Source organism: Schistocerca nitens, chromosome 10 (genome assembly GCF_023898315.1).
Source record: "Schistocerca nitens isolate TAMUIC-IGC-003100 chromosome 10, iqSchNite1.1, whole genome shotgun sequence".
Classification (NCBI taxonomy): Eukaryota; Metazoa; Arthropoda; class Insecta; order Orthoptera; family Acrididae; genus Schistocerca; species Schistocerca nitens.
The window spans coordinates 208,322,605-208,338,478 of NC_064623.1; the positions used below are offsets into that span (position 1 = coordinate 208,322,605).

Genomic DNA, 15,874 nt, shown 5'->3' on the forward strand with positions numbered 1-15,874 from the left:
TAAACTTCCACTGCAATGAGTGTGAATCCTGAATCATTCTTGGTGATGCTGACAAAGTCTTATGAATTTATTTCTAAAAGTATAGACACTGGAAATTGAAATGTCCTGAGATGCCTCTCCTGCTCCAAGTCGGACCGTTTGAAGTCCTATCCCCCTTCGACCACAGAATAATAATTACTTACAAAATAGTTTATAGAATGAGATTTACACTCTGCAGCGGAGTGTGCGCTGATATCAAACTTCCTGGCAGATTAAAACTGTGTGCCGGACCGAGACTCGAACTCGGGACGTTTGCCTTTCGCGGGCAAGTGCTCTAGCTCAGGAGAGCTTCTGTAAAGTTCGGAAGGTAGGATACGAGGTACTGGCAGAAGTAAAGCTGTGAGGACGGGGCGTGAGTCGTGCTTGGGTAGCTCAGGTGGTAGAGCACTTGCCCGCGAAAGGCAAAGGTCCCGAGTTCGAGTCTCGGTCCGGCACACAGTTTTAATCTTCCAGTAAGTTTCAAAATAGTTTATGTCAAAATATTATGAAAATGATTTTAAAACCAATACCGTTGTCGTCAACCATGAAAGCTGGAGCGCCCTCTAGTGGGTGGTAGGGACCACGTTGAGTACCACTAATGTACACAGTCTCCAGGGGGAATGGTCAGTATTCAGAGATATGACAGGGACGATCATTCGAAGCAAAAAAGTCTAGTGCACATTGGTACTAAAATGTCTATCTTGTAACCTATGAGCAGTTCTTCATCGTTGATACTGTGAAACACACCTCTCATACTGAACAAGTGCTCATACGTCTTCAACTTCAGGTCGTCATTTAACATCTGCTGTTAAGTGAGGAAAAAAACGAGGTTACGGCGTATTGGTCAAAAACTGCGACTGCATTCAAGATGTCATTGCAGATAGAAATCAACACGTCGCTCTTGACGGAACAAACTTGACAGATATGAAGGTAATTTCTGGACTATCCCAGGGAAATGTAATAGTTCCGTTACCGTCTACAACGTATGTAAACGACCTAGTAGAAAGCACCGGAAGCTCTTTGAGAGTGTTAGCAACTGAAAGGTTATCTATATCACAGGAGCAACGCCAGAGGGCAGTATCGGTGTGCAGAATGACCCGCAGAGGACCGATGAATTGTGCAAGGTACGGCAGTTTTACCCTAAACTTAAATAAAATAATAATATTGCGCACACATAGGAAAACAAATCCACTGCTGTACAACTACACTATCGATGAAAAAGTTCTGGAAACAGTATTTACCGCTAAGCATCAACGAGTAACTGTTCAAGAATGATCTTAAGCGGACTGAGGACATAAAACAAATAGTACGAGAAGGAGATGCCAAACAGATTCATAGGTATGTAACTAGCGTAAAAAAATTAACTCATCCACGAAAGAAGCGGGTTACAAGGCGCTTATTCGACCGATTCTTGAGTACTGTTCATCAGTCAGGGATCCTCACCACATAGGACTGATAGAGGAGAGGGAGAAGATCAAACAAAATTTCGTCGCGGGATTGTTTCGTCGGCCCGAGAGCGTTACAGAGATGTTCACCGAACTCCACCGGCTGACGTTACATATTGAAATTTCGGGTGAGCACTTTCCGGATCCAGTCGGGCAACATATTGCTTCCTCCCACATACGTATTCCGAAATGACCACGGCGAGAAAATTCAAGAAATTAAGAGGCTGAAACTTCCTGGCAGATTAAAACTGTGTGCCGGACCGAAACTCGAACTCGGGGCCTTCTTCCAGGAGCGCTAGTTCTGCAAGGTTCGCAGGAGAGTTTCTGTGAAGTTTGGGAGGTATGAGCCGAGGTACTGGCAGAATTGAAAGCTGTGAGGACGGGTCGCGAGTCGTGCTCGGGCAGCTCAGATGGCAGAGCTCTTGCCCTCGAAAGGCAATGGTCCCCAGTTCAACTCTCGGCTTGACACACAGTTTTAATCTGCCGGGAGGTTTCGGATCAGCGCACACTCCGCTGCAGAGTGAAAATTTCATTCTGGTATTAAAGGGCTTGTCAATAATCATTCTTCGCACGCGCCACTATATCCTCAAAGTTCTGCAACGTTTCGTGAATCAGAATTAACCATAGAAAAAGTTTCGTCCCCATTCGTGAAAAAGAAGTCACAGATCATAGAAGACACGGTACTGACACAGGTTTTAAATCCACAAGAATATTCGATCACTGCAAATGACCTTCTCCCGCCGCTCGCCACACAGGAGTGATGGTGATGATGTTACAATCCTTCAAGTATGATGGAATAGGCTAAATGTAGCAATTTGAGGTAAGGGATCTTGGTGCGGAAACGGCCGAGTCGAAAGTTAAAAGCGAAAGTCATTCCGATAGCTCTGACAATGGAATACATGTACCGGTACTGTTGTTTATCACAGACATACCACCAAGGTAAAAAAAAAAAAACGGTTCAAATGGTCTGAGCACTATGTTACTTAACTTCTGAGGTCATCAGTCCTCCTAGAACTTAGAACTACATAAACCTAACTAACCTAAGGACATCACACACATCCATACCCGAGGCAGGATTCGAACCTGCGACCGTAGCGGTCGCGCGGTTCCAGATTGAAGCGCCCAGAACCGCTCAGTCACACCGCTCCCCCCACCCCCAAGGTTCCTGGAACATGTTATTGTTGTGGTCTTCAGTCCAGAGATCGGTTTGATGCAGCTCTGCATGCACCATCCCACTTGTTACTCGTCAGCGGATGTGTTTCTAACAAGACGGAGCTCCGCCTCACTTTGAACGGAGGGTTCCGAAACACCTGGACAAGACATTCCATGAAAAGTGGACGGGCAGAGGAGCTCCTGTTTCGCGGCCGGCACGTTCACCTCAGCTCTCCCCACTTGATTTCTTCCCGTGGGTGCATATGAAAAGTCTTGTGTACCAGACGCTTGTTGAGACTGAAGAGCACCTCCTGGCAAGAAACCAAGCTGCCTTCGACACTGCTCAAACGACAGAGGGTCTATTGGAAAGGGTACGACAGAACTGTGTACCACGATGCCGTGCATGAATTGACGCTGGTGGGGACGCCCTTTTGAACAACTGTTGTTAATGCAGCAACTTGTGACACTTGTGCAGGTAAATGGAGTTCTTTATTAGTGTACCGTAGACTTAGGATTTTCGGTCTGTCTGACTTCAAGTTACGTGCACCGTTAGGAGTCCACCACCAGGAGGAATTACTCAGGGTACTGGGGAACATTTAGCGGGAACTACGAACGTCATCATTAGGGTTCACAAGTTGGAGCCCTTAGGCTGAAGCGGAGAATATTTTGGCTTATAGCTTTCGACTCTCATTTCCGGACTAGGGTCCCATATCTCAGATTGATTCAACATTATCGCTGGAAGCTTTTAACATCATCACCGAATCACCCCGTATAAAATCCCTTGCGCCATAGGAAGTACAAAAAGAAGCATCAACACCAGAATGAAGGGCACAAGAGCAATTGCTGGGAAATAGGGATAAATCGGCACTAGCAGAATATTCACTAGGGCCGTGGAAGCCTAAATTCTTTTCTTGGATACGATGGTTTTATTTAGATCCTATCATAACTATGGAAGGACCTACGCAGAGGCCAAAGAGATTCAGAAGCACTAACTTTAATAGAAAAGGAGGAGGATTGAAATTAGACATGTTGCGGGCCTTAGTACTGGATTAAAAAGGGCAACACCAGCTCCTGCCCACCACAAGTTGCGTAACACACGTGACCTGGCAGCGGTGTAATGACGTCACGAACTGACAGTCGCGTGGATACATATGAACAATTCGGCTTGCTGCGCTTGCTTAATTTGCTACTCCCATCTGTCTGTATCTTTACAGTCTTTCACAATGACTAGCATTAGAAGACAAAACTTTAAGGCTTATCGTGATTGTGACCCGCCGGGCGGATTCGTGCCGGGGACCGGCACGTCTCACCACTCGGGAAGCAGCGCGTTACACCGCGCGGCTAGCCGGGCGGGCTTGTGCAAAAGTACTTTGCAAGACTGTCTTTGCCCCAGCAATGAATCCATAGACGCTCCATTCTACACTCGGTAGGTTGAAGTGTCTCCAATCAAAATTGCACGATCTGGGTATTTCTGCACTGCAGACTGCTGTAAAACGAAAATCATTAAGGAAATCAATACTGGCCATGAAAACCAGCATCGTATGATGACCTCTACACTCCCTAAATCTCTTCCCACAACCGCCCACTTTCAACTGATTCTGCTGAACTCATTTTGGTCGCTTGTGACGTCATCACTGCTGTGTCCCTCCTACAAGACGGCAACCCCCAACACACCGGCGCCCCGCGGGCAGCCACGCATCAGGCATCGTCTGCCGCAACAGGCACGAGCGTCTGCAAGCCAAACAACGGTCCGCACTAGCTGGTATCTTGGTTAATATTTCAGACAACAAGAAGAAGACGCCAACACGCTGTCTTCGGCGTCTCTGGCAGCTGCCACGAGAGGCGTCCAGTCCGCTGCCAACATTGCGCGCTTCCTGCATCATCGGCTCTGCTGGGATCGCGGCTCTATTTTCCTACACAACGTCACTTGTCCGCTAGCAGCTCGCGCCCTATCCGTGCGCAGGGGCAGTAATTATGCCGTCACACAACCACGGAACGGTAGTTAGATCTCCGCTAACGAACCAGTTATTCGTTCGCGTTCTCTGGGCCAGGCGCCAAGCACAGTACTGGCCTATCAACCAGAGCTCTCGCTAAGAAACTCTCGTTGGACAGTCGCCGTGCTGTGTGCAACTTCCAATCCCTAGCGACCTTAGGGCAGTAACTTTACTTCCTCAGGCTTTGGCCTTACACCAACTATGTATACGTGGCCTCTTTTTGCTGAGACCATGATTACTTTTGTTATTAACTACTGACATTTAAGTGAATGTGAACTTTAAGTTTTTTTGTTACTCACTATGGGCTTCAGCCAGTTAATAATTATTTGCTGGGACTCAAGGTACCACCCGAAAATTAATCTGCATGTAACTTAAAACTCCACGATGGAGACTTATGTTCTTGAAAATGTAATAAGCTTGTTCCGCATTGTTTATCTGGGCTGTGTTCTCATTTGTGGAACTGGTCAATTCGCATGGCGTTAAACAAGCCCCAAGTTAGAATTACTATGTGCCGTATCAATCAAATTAATTGTAATATGAATTTATTTGATGGAAGCTGCCCCGCGAAAGACCTGTTATGTCACGTCAACTAAAAAGTGGTTCAGATGTCCAATACAAGTGAGCAGAGCTGGTGGTAATTGCTTGAAAAGAAACAGGAGACGAAAACTTGAAGGACGTGAAGAAAGCTAATATCGTAAATAGAGAAACAAAGCGCAACATAACTGAAGAGTCATTTCTCGACCGAGCGAGGTGGCGCAGTGGCTAGCACACTGGACTTGCATTCGGGAGGACGATGGTTCAATCCCGCGTCCGGCCGTCCCGATTTAGATTTTCCGTAATTTCCCTAAATCGCTCCAGGCAAATGCCGGGATGACTCCTTTGAAAGGACACGGCCGACTTCCTTCCCTGTCCTTCCCTAATCCTATGAAAATGGCTCTGAGCACTATGGGACTTAACATCTGAGGTCATCAGTCCCCTAGAACTTAGAACTACTTAAACCTAACTAACCTAAGGACATCACACACATCCACGCCCGAGGCAGGATTCGAACCTGCGACCGTAGTGGTCGCGCGGTTCCAGACTGAAGCGCCTAAAACCTCTTGGCCACACCGGTCGGCCCTTAATCTGATGAGACCGATGAGCTCGCTGTTTGGTCTCCTCGTCCAAACAATCCAAACCCCCCCCCCCCCCCGCCCCCCTCATTTTCTAGAAACCCGTAATTGTCTATCATTGCGACGTAGTAGTTTGGAATTTGGTTCAAAGGTGCTTACAATCTTCTTCTGAAACGGTACAAAAAGCGTGGCGCACTGCGACTTCAACCTCGAGCTCAATGAAGCTTCAACAGCAGTGTGTCGACACAAGCAAAAAACCTCCTGAGCTCTGAAGTTCATGTGAGATGTGAGTTAATGATGTCATATTATTACCAAATTGCATCGCAATTCTCCCGAGCGCCACCGTGGACGTGCCACGAGCTGGGAAGGTCGTCACAACCCCTCTGTTCAACATTTCACCCCTTCTTCTGACGACTTTGCGATGGAGGTCAAAGCCGCGACGTCCTCGCGGTTTTGTTATGGGTGGCCACGGAAAACGTTTCAGTCACACCGCCGCCCAGAATCAACACGAAAAGGCTTCAGGAGGTGGCAAGAAGGGCGTCAATTAAAACCATCCCTCTTCTTGACATTGATCGCCACACATTTCGCTATCGAAAATGGCAGTTCACAGTACAATGAGCAACAGTACGTCGTTCATGATTGCTTGACACACCGCTCACACCCCCGAGACTTTCAATCCTTCGCTCCATCTACATCTAGCGTGATTGCGCAACTTTCGAGTGCAACGCGACCACAATTTTTGCTCTCCTGTACAGGTTGGAACCACTACAGCCCATTCGAGAAAGTTTGAAGCAGAAAAACATCATCCGCTAAGTCACAACTCGGGCGAAAGTGTGACCGTGACAAACAGCCACTGGAGAGGATCATGACGGAGTATGACAGTTGCACAAATCACTGCAGAGCTAAGTGTCGCACTCGCGAACCCGGTCAGCTGTCACAACAACACGAAGTGACTTCCAGAAGTTGGGAATCGCAGGGCAAGCTGGAACTCTAAAACCACTCATCAGTAATGCAATTGCCTCTAACAGGTAAACGCGGCTCTAAGCCATAAAAACCAGAGTGTGGAGTGACGGAAGGAAGTCGATCGGTCGGATGACTCTTGTTTCGTACAGTTTCTGAACGAGTTTACGTCCCAACAGTGAAACGTGGCGGCCATTCGGTGATGATTTGGCAGCCGTGTCATGGTATTCCGCAGGCCCCATGGGTTACTCTGCAACGTCGTGTTACTGCCTAAGATCACGTGACCATCCTGGGTGATCAGGTCCATCCTAGGGTGGAATATTGATTCCTCAGTGGTGATGCTGTGTTCCAAGTCGACAGCGCCCTTCTTCATACAGCTTTCATCGTACTGGACTCGTTTTGTGAGGATCAGGATGGACTATCCCGTCTCCCCTAGTCACGAAAGTCACCACTTCTCAACATAATTGAGCCTTTGTTGTGTACTTTGGAGAGATATATGCGTGATCCCTATACACTTCCATCGTCCTTACCTGAACTGACCACTATTTTGCAGGACCAGGGGAATAAGATTCTCGTGAAATCCATACAGGACCAGTACTTATCCAGTCCGAGACACTGGAAGCTGTTTTGAATGGCAACGGTTTTCCTGCACCCTATTAGGTACGGTAATGTGTTGTGCTTGGGATGTTTCAGTATTTCTGTCCACCAGCTACTTGTCCTGCACTTACGTTTTCCGTCCTGCTGTGCATTGTTGGTGTGTTTTGCTGCCTGTAACAACATACATTTTCTTACACCTTTTACACTTCACCATCACCTGGCATCACATGTTTCCATAACGTAACGAGGTTTAAGAGCAAACTAATACTGCCACACTCATCGAGAGACGTGGCGCACATTTCCGTGGCAGAAAAATCCATAGAATTTCCCGTGCAGGTGCAAATCTTGGCCACGACGAGATTCGTCTAGAATTTGTTATTAAGGAATCTGTGGAATTACGACTGTTGGGAGATTTCATTAATCGGGATGGCGGTTTTCTACTGGATTCGGTGATTCCTTTAATATCTTCAGAAAGAAAACGCTTTACACGCTCAATACGCTCAATTATCTGCTGGATGTACTCCAATCCCTGCCTTCCTCTACAGTTCTTACCTTCTACAGCTATCTCTAGTACCGCGGAAAATATTTCCTGATGTCTTAACACATGTCGTATCATCCTGTCCTCCTCCTCATCAATGTTTTTCCTACGTTCCCCTCCCCACCGATTCTACGGAGAAACTCATCATTCCTCCTTATTCCACCTAATTTCAAACATTCTTCTGTAACACCACATCTGAAAAGCTATAAATTTCTTGTTTTCCAGTTTTGTCACAGCTCGTAATTCACTTCCATATAACGCTGTCTTCGAAACGTTATTGCTCAAATTATGGATGGGTTTGATACTGGTTGGCTTCTTTTTGATCAGGAATGCTCTCTTTACCAGCACAAGACAGCGTTTTACGTCCTCCTTGCTGTGTCTGTAAGGAGTTATTTTGCTTTCGAGATAACATAATATTTTCACTTTGTCTCCATACCTATCTTACATACTTTTAAATCTGAGAATTTCATTCTTGGTCTTATTTTCTTATTTTTCTCTCTTCGGTTTGTACGTCACGTATATGGCTCGTCTTCCACTTTTTTTTTACTTATTTTCCTAAGAATTTGGAACGTGCTGCGCCTTTTAACACTGTCAAACGTTTTTTCTAGTCGACAAGCCCTATGAACGTGTGTAGGTAGGTCATTCTACAGGACTTGCATCCGTTAACAAGGGCAACGTCAGAACTGCGCCCTGGAGCCCTTAACGTTCCTAAATCCAAACTGATCGCGACTAACAGATTTTCAATTAAAACGTTTCTTTCTCAAGAGACAAGTATCGTATTTAGCGAGGAGTATAGTTCTAGTAGGGACTAGAGATGAGAAAAGTAGCGAGTACGAATCCGCTGTCGAGAGTCGCACACATTAGAAATAAAGGCACGACTGTACGTGGGTGCTATACTGACTTCCTTCTTTCCCGCAGTATGGCGAGTGTCAGAAGCGCGGCGCTGCACCCACTTCATTCTCGTCGACTTAGTCCCTGAAGTGAAGCCTGCAGTTCAGGACCAGCGCTGGCATAGTACGAAAGCTGAATGAGCGGTCTTGCTTTTGTAGTGCAGCACTAAATGTGAGGAAACTACCGACTCTAATGATCAGATGGCCGTAACGAAGATTTGTTTTATGAGACCCCGAGGGGTGTAACGCAAAAATTAAGTGTTGATAAATAATTTTTAAGAAAAGGTCGGTATGTTCCGCCGTTTCCGAATTATTAGCTCTGAAGTTAGTCAATCTGGCCATTGAGTCAGCAGATTCAAGCGGACTGCCAGATGAAGTGTCGCCACATGTATTCTGTGTTTGGTTTCCAAAAGCCGAATAAGAAAGGGACACAAAAATTGGACATGGGACGGCGGTAAGGATCCAACTCCAGCCAAAGGTTGAGCAGTTTCGTGCAGTATCATCTGTGATACGAGAACCACAAACACTACTCGTATCTGGTGGGCTGTTCGGCATTGTGCACGCGTTGGCCTGTTCCCTAAATGCACGAATCAAATATTCTTAACAATTATTTTCCAGCACAACCTACCCTGCAACACAGTATATACACACCGATGAGCCAAAACATTAAGACCGCCTGTTTGATAGCGTCCTGGTCCACGTTTCAAACACAATTCAGCAGCGAATGTGCGGGCCATGGATTCTAAAGTCCTTGATAGTTTTTTGCAGAAGTATGTGGCACCAGATGTGTACTCACAGGCCACTAAATTCCGGCAAACTACGGGGGATGGCAATTGAATCTCGATGTAGACAAGTGTAATGTGCTGCGGATACACAGAAAGAAAGATCCTTTATCATTTAGCTACAATATAGCAGGTCAGCAACTGGAAGCAGTTAATTCCATAAATTATGTGGGAGTAGGCATTAGGATTTAAAATGGAATGATCATATAAAGTTGATCGTCGGTAAAGCAGATGCCAGACTGAGATTCATTGGAAGAATCCCAAGGAAATGCAATCCGAAAACAAAGGAAGTAGGTTACAGTACCCTTGTTCGCCCACTATTTGTATACTGCTCAGCGGTGTGGGATCCGTACCGCATAGGATTGATAGAAGAGATAGAGAAGATCCAACGGAGAGCAGCGCGCTTCGTTACAGAATCATTTAGTGATCGCGAAAGCGTTACGTAGATGATCGATAAACTCCAGTGGAAGACTCTGCAGGAGAGACGCTCAGTAGCTCGGTACGGGCTTTTGTTAAAGTTTCGAGAACATACCTTCACCGAAGAGTCAAGCAGTATATTGCTCCCTCCTACGTATATTTCGCGAAGAGACCATGAGGATAAAATCAGAGAGATTAGAGCCCACACAGAGGCATACCGACAATCCCTCTTTCCGCCAACAATACGAGACTGGAATAGAAGGGAGAACCGATAGGCACTCAAGGTACCCTCCGCCACACACCTCCATGTGGCTTGCGGAGTATGGAAATACACTCCTGGAAATGGAAAAAAGAACACATTGACACCGGTGTGTCAAACCCACCATACTTGCTCCGGACACTGCGAGAGGGCTGTACAAGCAATGATCACACGCACGGCACAGCGGACACACCAGGAACCGCGGTGTTGGCCGTCAGTGTCAGCCAGTTTGCCGTGGCATACGGAGCTCCATCGCAGTCTTTAACACTGGTAGCATGCCGCGACAGCGTGGACGTGAACCGTATGTGCAGTTGACGGACTTTGAGCGAGGGCGTATAGTGGGCATGCGGGAGGCCGGGTGGACGTACCGCCGAATTGCTCAACACGTGGGGCGTGAGGTCTCCACAGTACATCGATGTTGTCGCCAGTGGTCGGCGGAAGGTGCACGTGCCCGTCGACCTGGGACCGGACCGCAGCGACGCACGGATGCACGCCAAGACCGTAGGATCCTACGCAGTGCCGTAGGGGACCGCACCGCCACTTCCCAGCAAATTAGGGACACTGTTGCTCCTGGGGTATCGGCGAGGACCATTCGCAACCGTCTCCATGAAGCTGGGCTACGGTCCCGCACACCGTTAGGCCGTCTTCCACTCACGCCCCAACATCGTGCAGCCCGCCTCCAGTGGTGTCGCGACAGGCGTGAATGGAGGGACGAATGGAGACGTGTCGTCTTCAGCGATTAGAGTCGCTTCTGCCTTGGTGCCAATGATGGTCGTATGCGTGTTTGGCGCCGTGCAGGTGAGCGCCACAATCAGGACTGCATACGACCGAGGCACACAGGGCCAACACCCGGCATCATGGTGTGGGGAGCAATCTCCTACACTGGCCGTACACCACTGGTGATCGTCGAGGGGACACTGAATAGTGCACGGTACATCCAAACCGTCATCGAACCCATCGTTCTACCATTCCTAGACCGGCAAGGGAACTTGCTGTTCCAACAGGACAATGCACGTCCGCATGTATCCCGTGCCACCCAACGTGGTCCAGAAGGTGTAAGTCAACTACCCTGGCCAGCAAGATCTCCGGATCTGTCCCCCATTGAGCATGTTTGGGACTGGATGAAGCGTCGTCTCACGCGGTCTGCACGTCCAGCACGAACGCTGGTCCAACTGAGGCGCCAGGTGGAAATGGCATGGCAAGCCGTTCCACAGGACTACATCCAGCATCTCTACGATCGTCTCCATGGGAGAATAGCAGCCTGCATTGCTGCGAAAGGTGGATATACACTGTACTAGTGCCGACATTGTGCATGCTCTGTTGGCTGTGTCTATGTGCCTGTGGTTCTGTCTCAGTGTGATCATGTGATGTATCTGACCCCAGGAATGTTTCAATAAAGTTTCCCCTTCCTGGGACAATGAATTCACGGTGTTCTTATTTCAATTTCCAGGAGTGTAGATGTAGACGGTCGTTTGTGGGCACACAGCTGGTACACGATATGTGTTCCAGTGAGTAAAGATCAGGGACATATGCTGGGCGAGACATCAACGTGAGTTCACTGCTACGCTTCTCACACGACTGCAACACGATTGGGGCGTTGTGTCGCGGACAGTTATCCTGCTGGAAGATATTAATGTAATCAGAGAAGAATTCAACCATGAAGGAATTCAGCTGGCCCACAATAGTATTCTCGTAGTTCACTGCAGTCATGGTGTCTTCGAGTACTACTGTAGGTCCCATAGAAGCCTAACTCAGTGTACCCCATAGCATAATTCTGCTCTCGCTGGGCTGCATCTGTGGTGCGGTGCACATTTCAAGCAGACATTGGCCTGGATGGCGGCATGACAGGACCCAACCATCGACCTGGTGTAACCATAAATGCGTTTCTACTGATCGAGGGTGTGACAGCCAAATGATGCTGTGCCCTTTACCGCCTCTGACTGGTGTGATTCGAAACACTTGTGCCTGCACCAGCATTGTACGAGGGCTATTCGGAAAGTGAGGAACGATCGGTCGCGAAATGGAAACCGCTGTGAACATCCGACGAGGCTTTACACAGGTGTGTTGGGCAGTCTCTCTAGTATGCTCGTCCATCGCTTCAAGACGCTCTTTTCAGTTGTGAGCGCACTGTGAGCGAGTAAAGGTGCCTAGAACAGCGATGTCTCCCGCCAAGTAGGAGGGCCCGCTAAGAGGCTTCGCCTTAATGAATGCAGCCCGCGTAACACAACTGCCACGCACTTCCTTCTTCTTGGCAACCCTCAACCGCACTCTGCAGGGGCAGTGAAGACGCTTCTGCAGCCTTTTCGATGGGAAGTGTCCGATGATCCACAACACAGCCCTAATTGGCTCGTCCTGGGTATCATTTCTATTCACATGGAACGCTGGTTACGAAGACAAAACTGGGGCGCAGGCTACGCGCTATAGACCAGTGTAGAGAATTATCAGAAAGCACAGGCGGCTGCCTTCTATGACGATGGTGTTGGAAATTTGGTATAACGCTGCGACGAATGTCGTAAGTCGGAGCGGCGATTATATAGAGAATTACCAGGAAGGGGTAGCTAAATGTGCAAAGAAAACGGTTTTGATTTTCACTGTGATTTCCATTTCGCGACCAGTCATCATTCCTTACTTTCTGAACAACTCTCTTACTTGGTCGCCAGATCTGCCACATGTCACTGCCTATCCTGGATCACACAGCAGAGGGACCTGTAGGTTTTATGATGAGACGCAGACGTCCAGCACCATTCGCGTTATTCCAGCATCCTTGAAGCACTCTCCATAGGCGCTCACGACAGTAGTAAGCGGACAAGCTAACGGCTTCGCCGTTTCAGAGATTCTCGCTTCTAGCCGCGGCGCCACAACAATGTGCCCTTTGTCAAAACCGCTTGTATCAAAAGATCTCCGCATTTGCGACCTGTATCTTCGCTATAATGACTGCCCATTCGTCTCTCTTCCGCTCATATTCTTTCCTTACTGCGTGATGTGCCCGCAACACCAACACACAGCGTTCAACCTCGGGTAGGCACTGGATATAATGTTCGTCATGTTTGGCTCGTCAGTGTGTGTACATACAGGGTGTTTCAAAAATGACCGGTATATTTGAAACGGCAATAAAAACTAAACGAGCAGCGATAGAAATACACCGTTTGTTGCAATATGCTTGGGACAACAGTACATTTTCAGGCAGACAACCTTTCGAAATTACAGTAGTTACAATTTTCAACAACAGATGGCGCTGCAAGTGACGTGAAAGATATAGAAGACAACGCCGTCTGTGGGTGCGCCATTCTGTACGTCGTCTTTCTGCTGTAAGCGTGTGCTGTTCACAACGTGCACGTGTGCTGTAGACAACATGGTTTATTCCTTAGAACAGAGGATTTTTCTGGTGTTGGAATTCCACCGCCTAGAACACAGTGTTGTTGCAACAAGACGAAGTTTTCAACGGAGGTTTAATGTAACCAAAGGACCGAAAAGCGATACAATAAAGGATCTGTTTGAAAAATTTCAACGGACTGGGAACGTGACGGATGAACGTGCTGGAAAGGTAGGGCGACCGCGTACGGCAACCACAGAGGGCAACGCGCAACTAGTGCAGCAGGTGATCCAACAGCGGCCTCGGGTTTCCGTTCGCCGTGTTGCAGCTACGGTCCAAATGACGCCAACGTCCACGTATCGTCTCATGCGCCAGAGTTTACACCAGCGCCGCTACCATTGCTGCACGCGAGACATTCGCTAACGATATAGTGCACAGGATTGATGACGGCGATATGCATGTGGGCAGCATTTGGTTTACTGACGAAGCTTATTTTTACCTGGACGGCTTCGTCAATAAACAGAACTGGCGCATATGGGGAACCGAAAAGCCCCATGTTGCAGTCCCATCGTCCCTGAATCCTCAAAAAGTACTGGTCTGGGCCGCCATTTCTTCCAAAGGAATCATTGGCCCATTTTTCAGATCCGAAACGATTACTGCATCACGCTATCTGGACATTCTTCGTGAATTTGTGGCGGTACAAACTGCCTTAGACGACACTGCGAACACCTCGTGGTTTATGCAAGATGGTGCCCGGCCACATCGCACGGCCGACGTCTTTAATTTCCTGAATGAATATTTCGATGATCGTGTGATTGCTTTGGGCTATCCGAAACATACAGGAGGCGGCGTGGATTGGCCTCCCTATTCGCCAGACATGAACCCCTGTGACTTCTTTCTGTGGGGACCCTTGAAAGACCAGGTGTACCGCCAGAATCCAGAAACAATTGAACAGCTGAAGCAGTACATCTCATCTGCATGTGAAGCCATTCCGCCAGACACGTTGTCAAAGGTTTCGGGTAATTTCATTCAGAGACTACGCCATATTATTGCTACGCATGGTGGATATGTGGAAAATATCGTACTATAGAGTTTCCCAGACCGCAGCGCCATCTGTTGTTGAAAATTGTAACTACTGTAATTTCGAAAGTTTGTCCGCCTGAAAATGTACTGTTGTCCCAAGCATATTGCAACAAACGGTGTATTTCTATCGCTGCTCTTTTAGTTTTTACTGCCGTTTCAAATATACCGGTCATTTTTGAAACACCCTGTATAAACAAAGCAATATTCTATTGACTGGCGACTCCATGGAGTGTTCTGTGCACAACGACCAGATAATGGATATAACTGGAAGGAGAAACAGCATTGGTCGTATTTTTTTGTTTTATTATCCGCAAAATCGATTTTCGGTCACTTAGTGACCATCCTCAGTGCTAGCAGTTAAAAATTTGACATAACGGTTAGAGAGTATAAAACAGAACATCACAACTACACCTGCGTACGAACGTACCAGTTGGTAGGAACATACCTGTAATATACAATTAAAATTGGTAGGCACTGGTATCAACAAGCTTAGGGCGATCACATAAAGTGAGGCCGCTGTTTACATGCACCTGTTCAGCAGACCTCGGTGTGACAGGGCTTGGAAAGCCCTCTATGTTACATGTGCCACGTGAAGACTTAATATTAGTGGTTTTGCGAGATATTAACACAAAATAACTATTGTGCGTTTGTGAATCATGTAGAAATTCAAATTTAAAATGTACGAAAACACATAGCAGACGAAGGGGGTAGGAAATATCTAAAATACATTGGCGTATTGGTTATAAAAAAACAAATTTACAAAACATAAAACAGATCGATAATAAGTTGTCAGAGTGCAGGACAGGTAAAAGAGAAAAAGACAATGAAAAAGAATATTATATGAATAACTTGAAATGAGGTATAACACAGGTTTCTAAAAGACATAATACCCACCATCTGGCGTGGGAAGTTAGAAGTACAACATTCGTGATTTACGTAAAATGTTACGTTAAGACTAAGGAGTCAGATATATAAAAAATAGTAACAGTACGAAACTGCCTTTATGTAATACTTAAAATGCCGTGAAACACATTGTTCAAATGGTTCAAATGGCTCTGAGCACTATGGGACTCTACTGCTGAGGTCATTAGTCCCCTAGAACTTAGAACTAGTTAAACCTAACCAACCTAAGGAAATCACAAACATCCATGCCCGAGGCAGGATTCGAACCTGCGACCGTAGCGGTCTTGCGGTTCCAGACTGCAGCGCCTTTAACCGCACGGCCACTTCGGCCGGCGAAACACATTGTTCATTACAAAAAAGTTTGTAGGTGTGGATAAACAATTTTGTTATCATATTTAACCGACATGATGT

The 15,874-nt window shown here is 47.2% G+C and overlaps 1 protein-coding gene across 1 annotated transcript in view; it reads right to left on the reverse strand.

Moving 5' to 3' along the window:
• LOC126210005 (mucin-19-like) overlaps positions 1 to 15,874 on the reverse strand; it is a 282,532-nt gene that overhangs the window by 1,180 nt on the left and 265,478 nt on the right. The gene's annotated exons all lie outside the window — the stretch shown is intronic.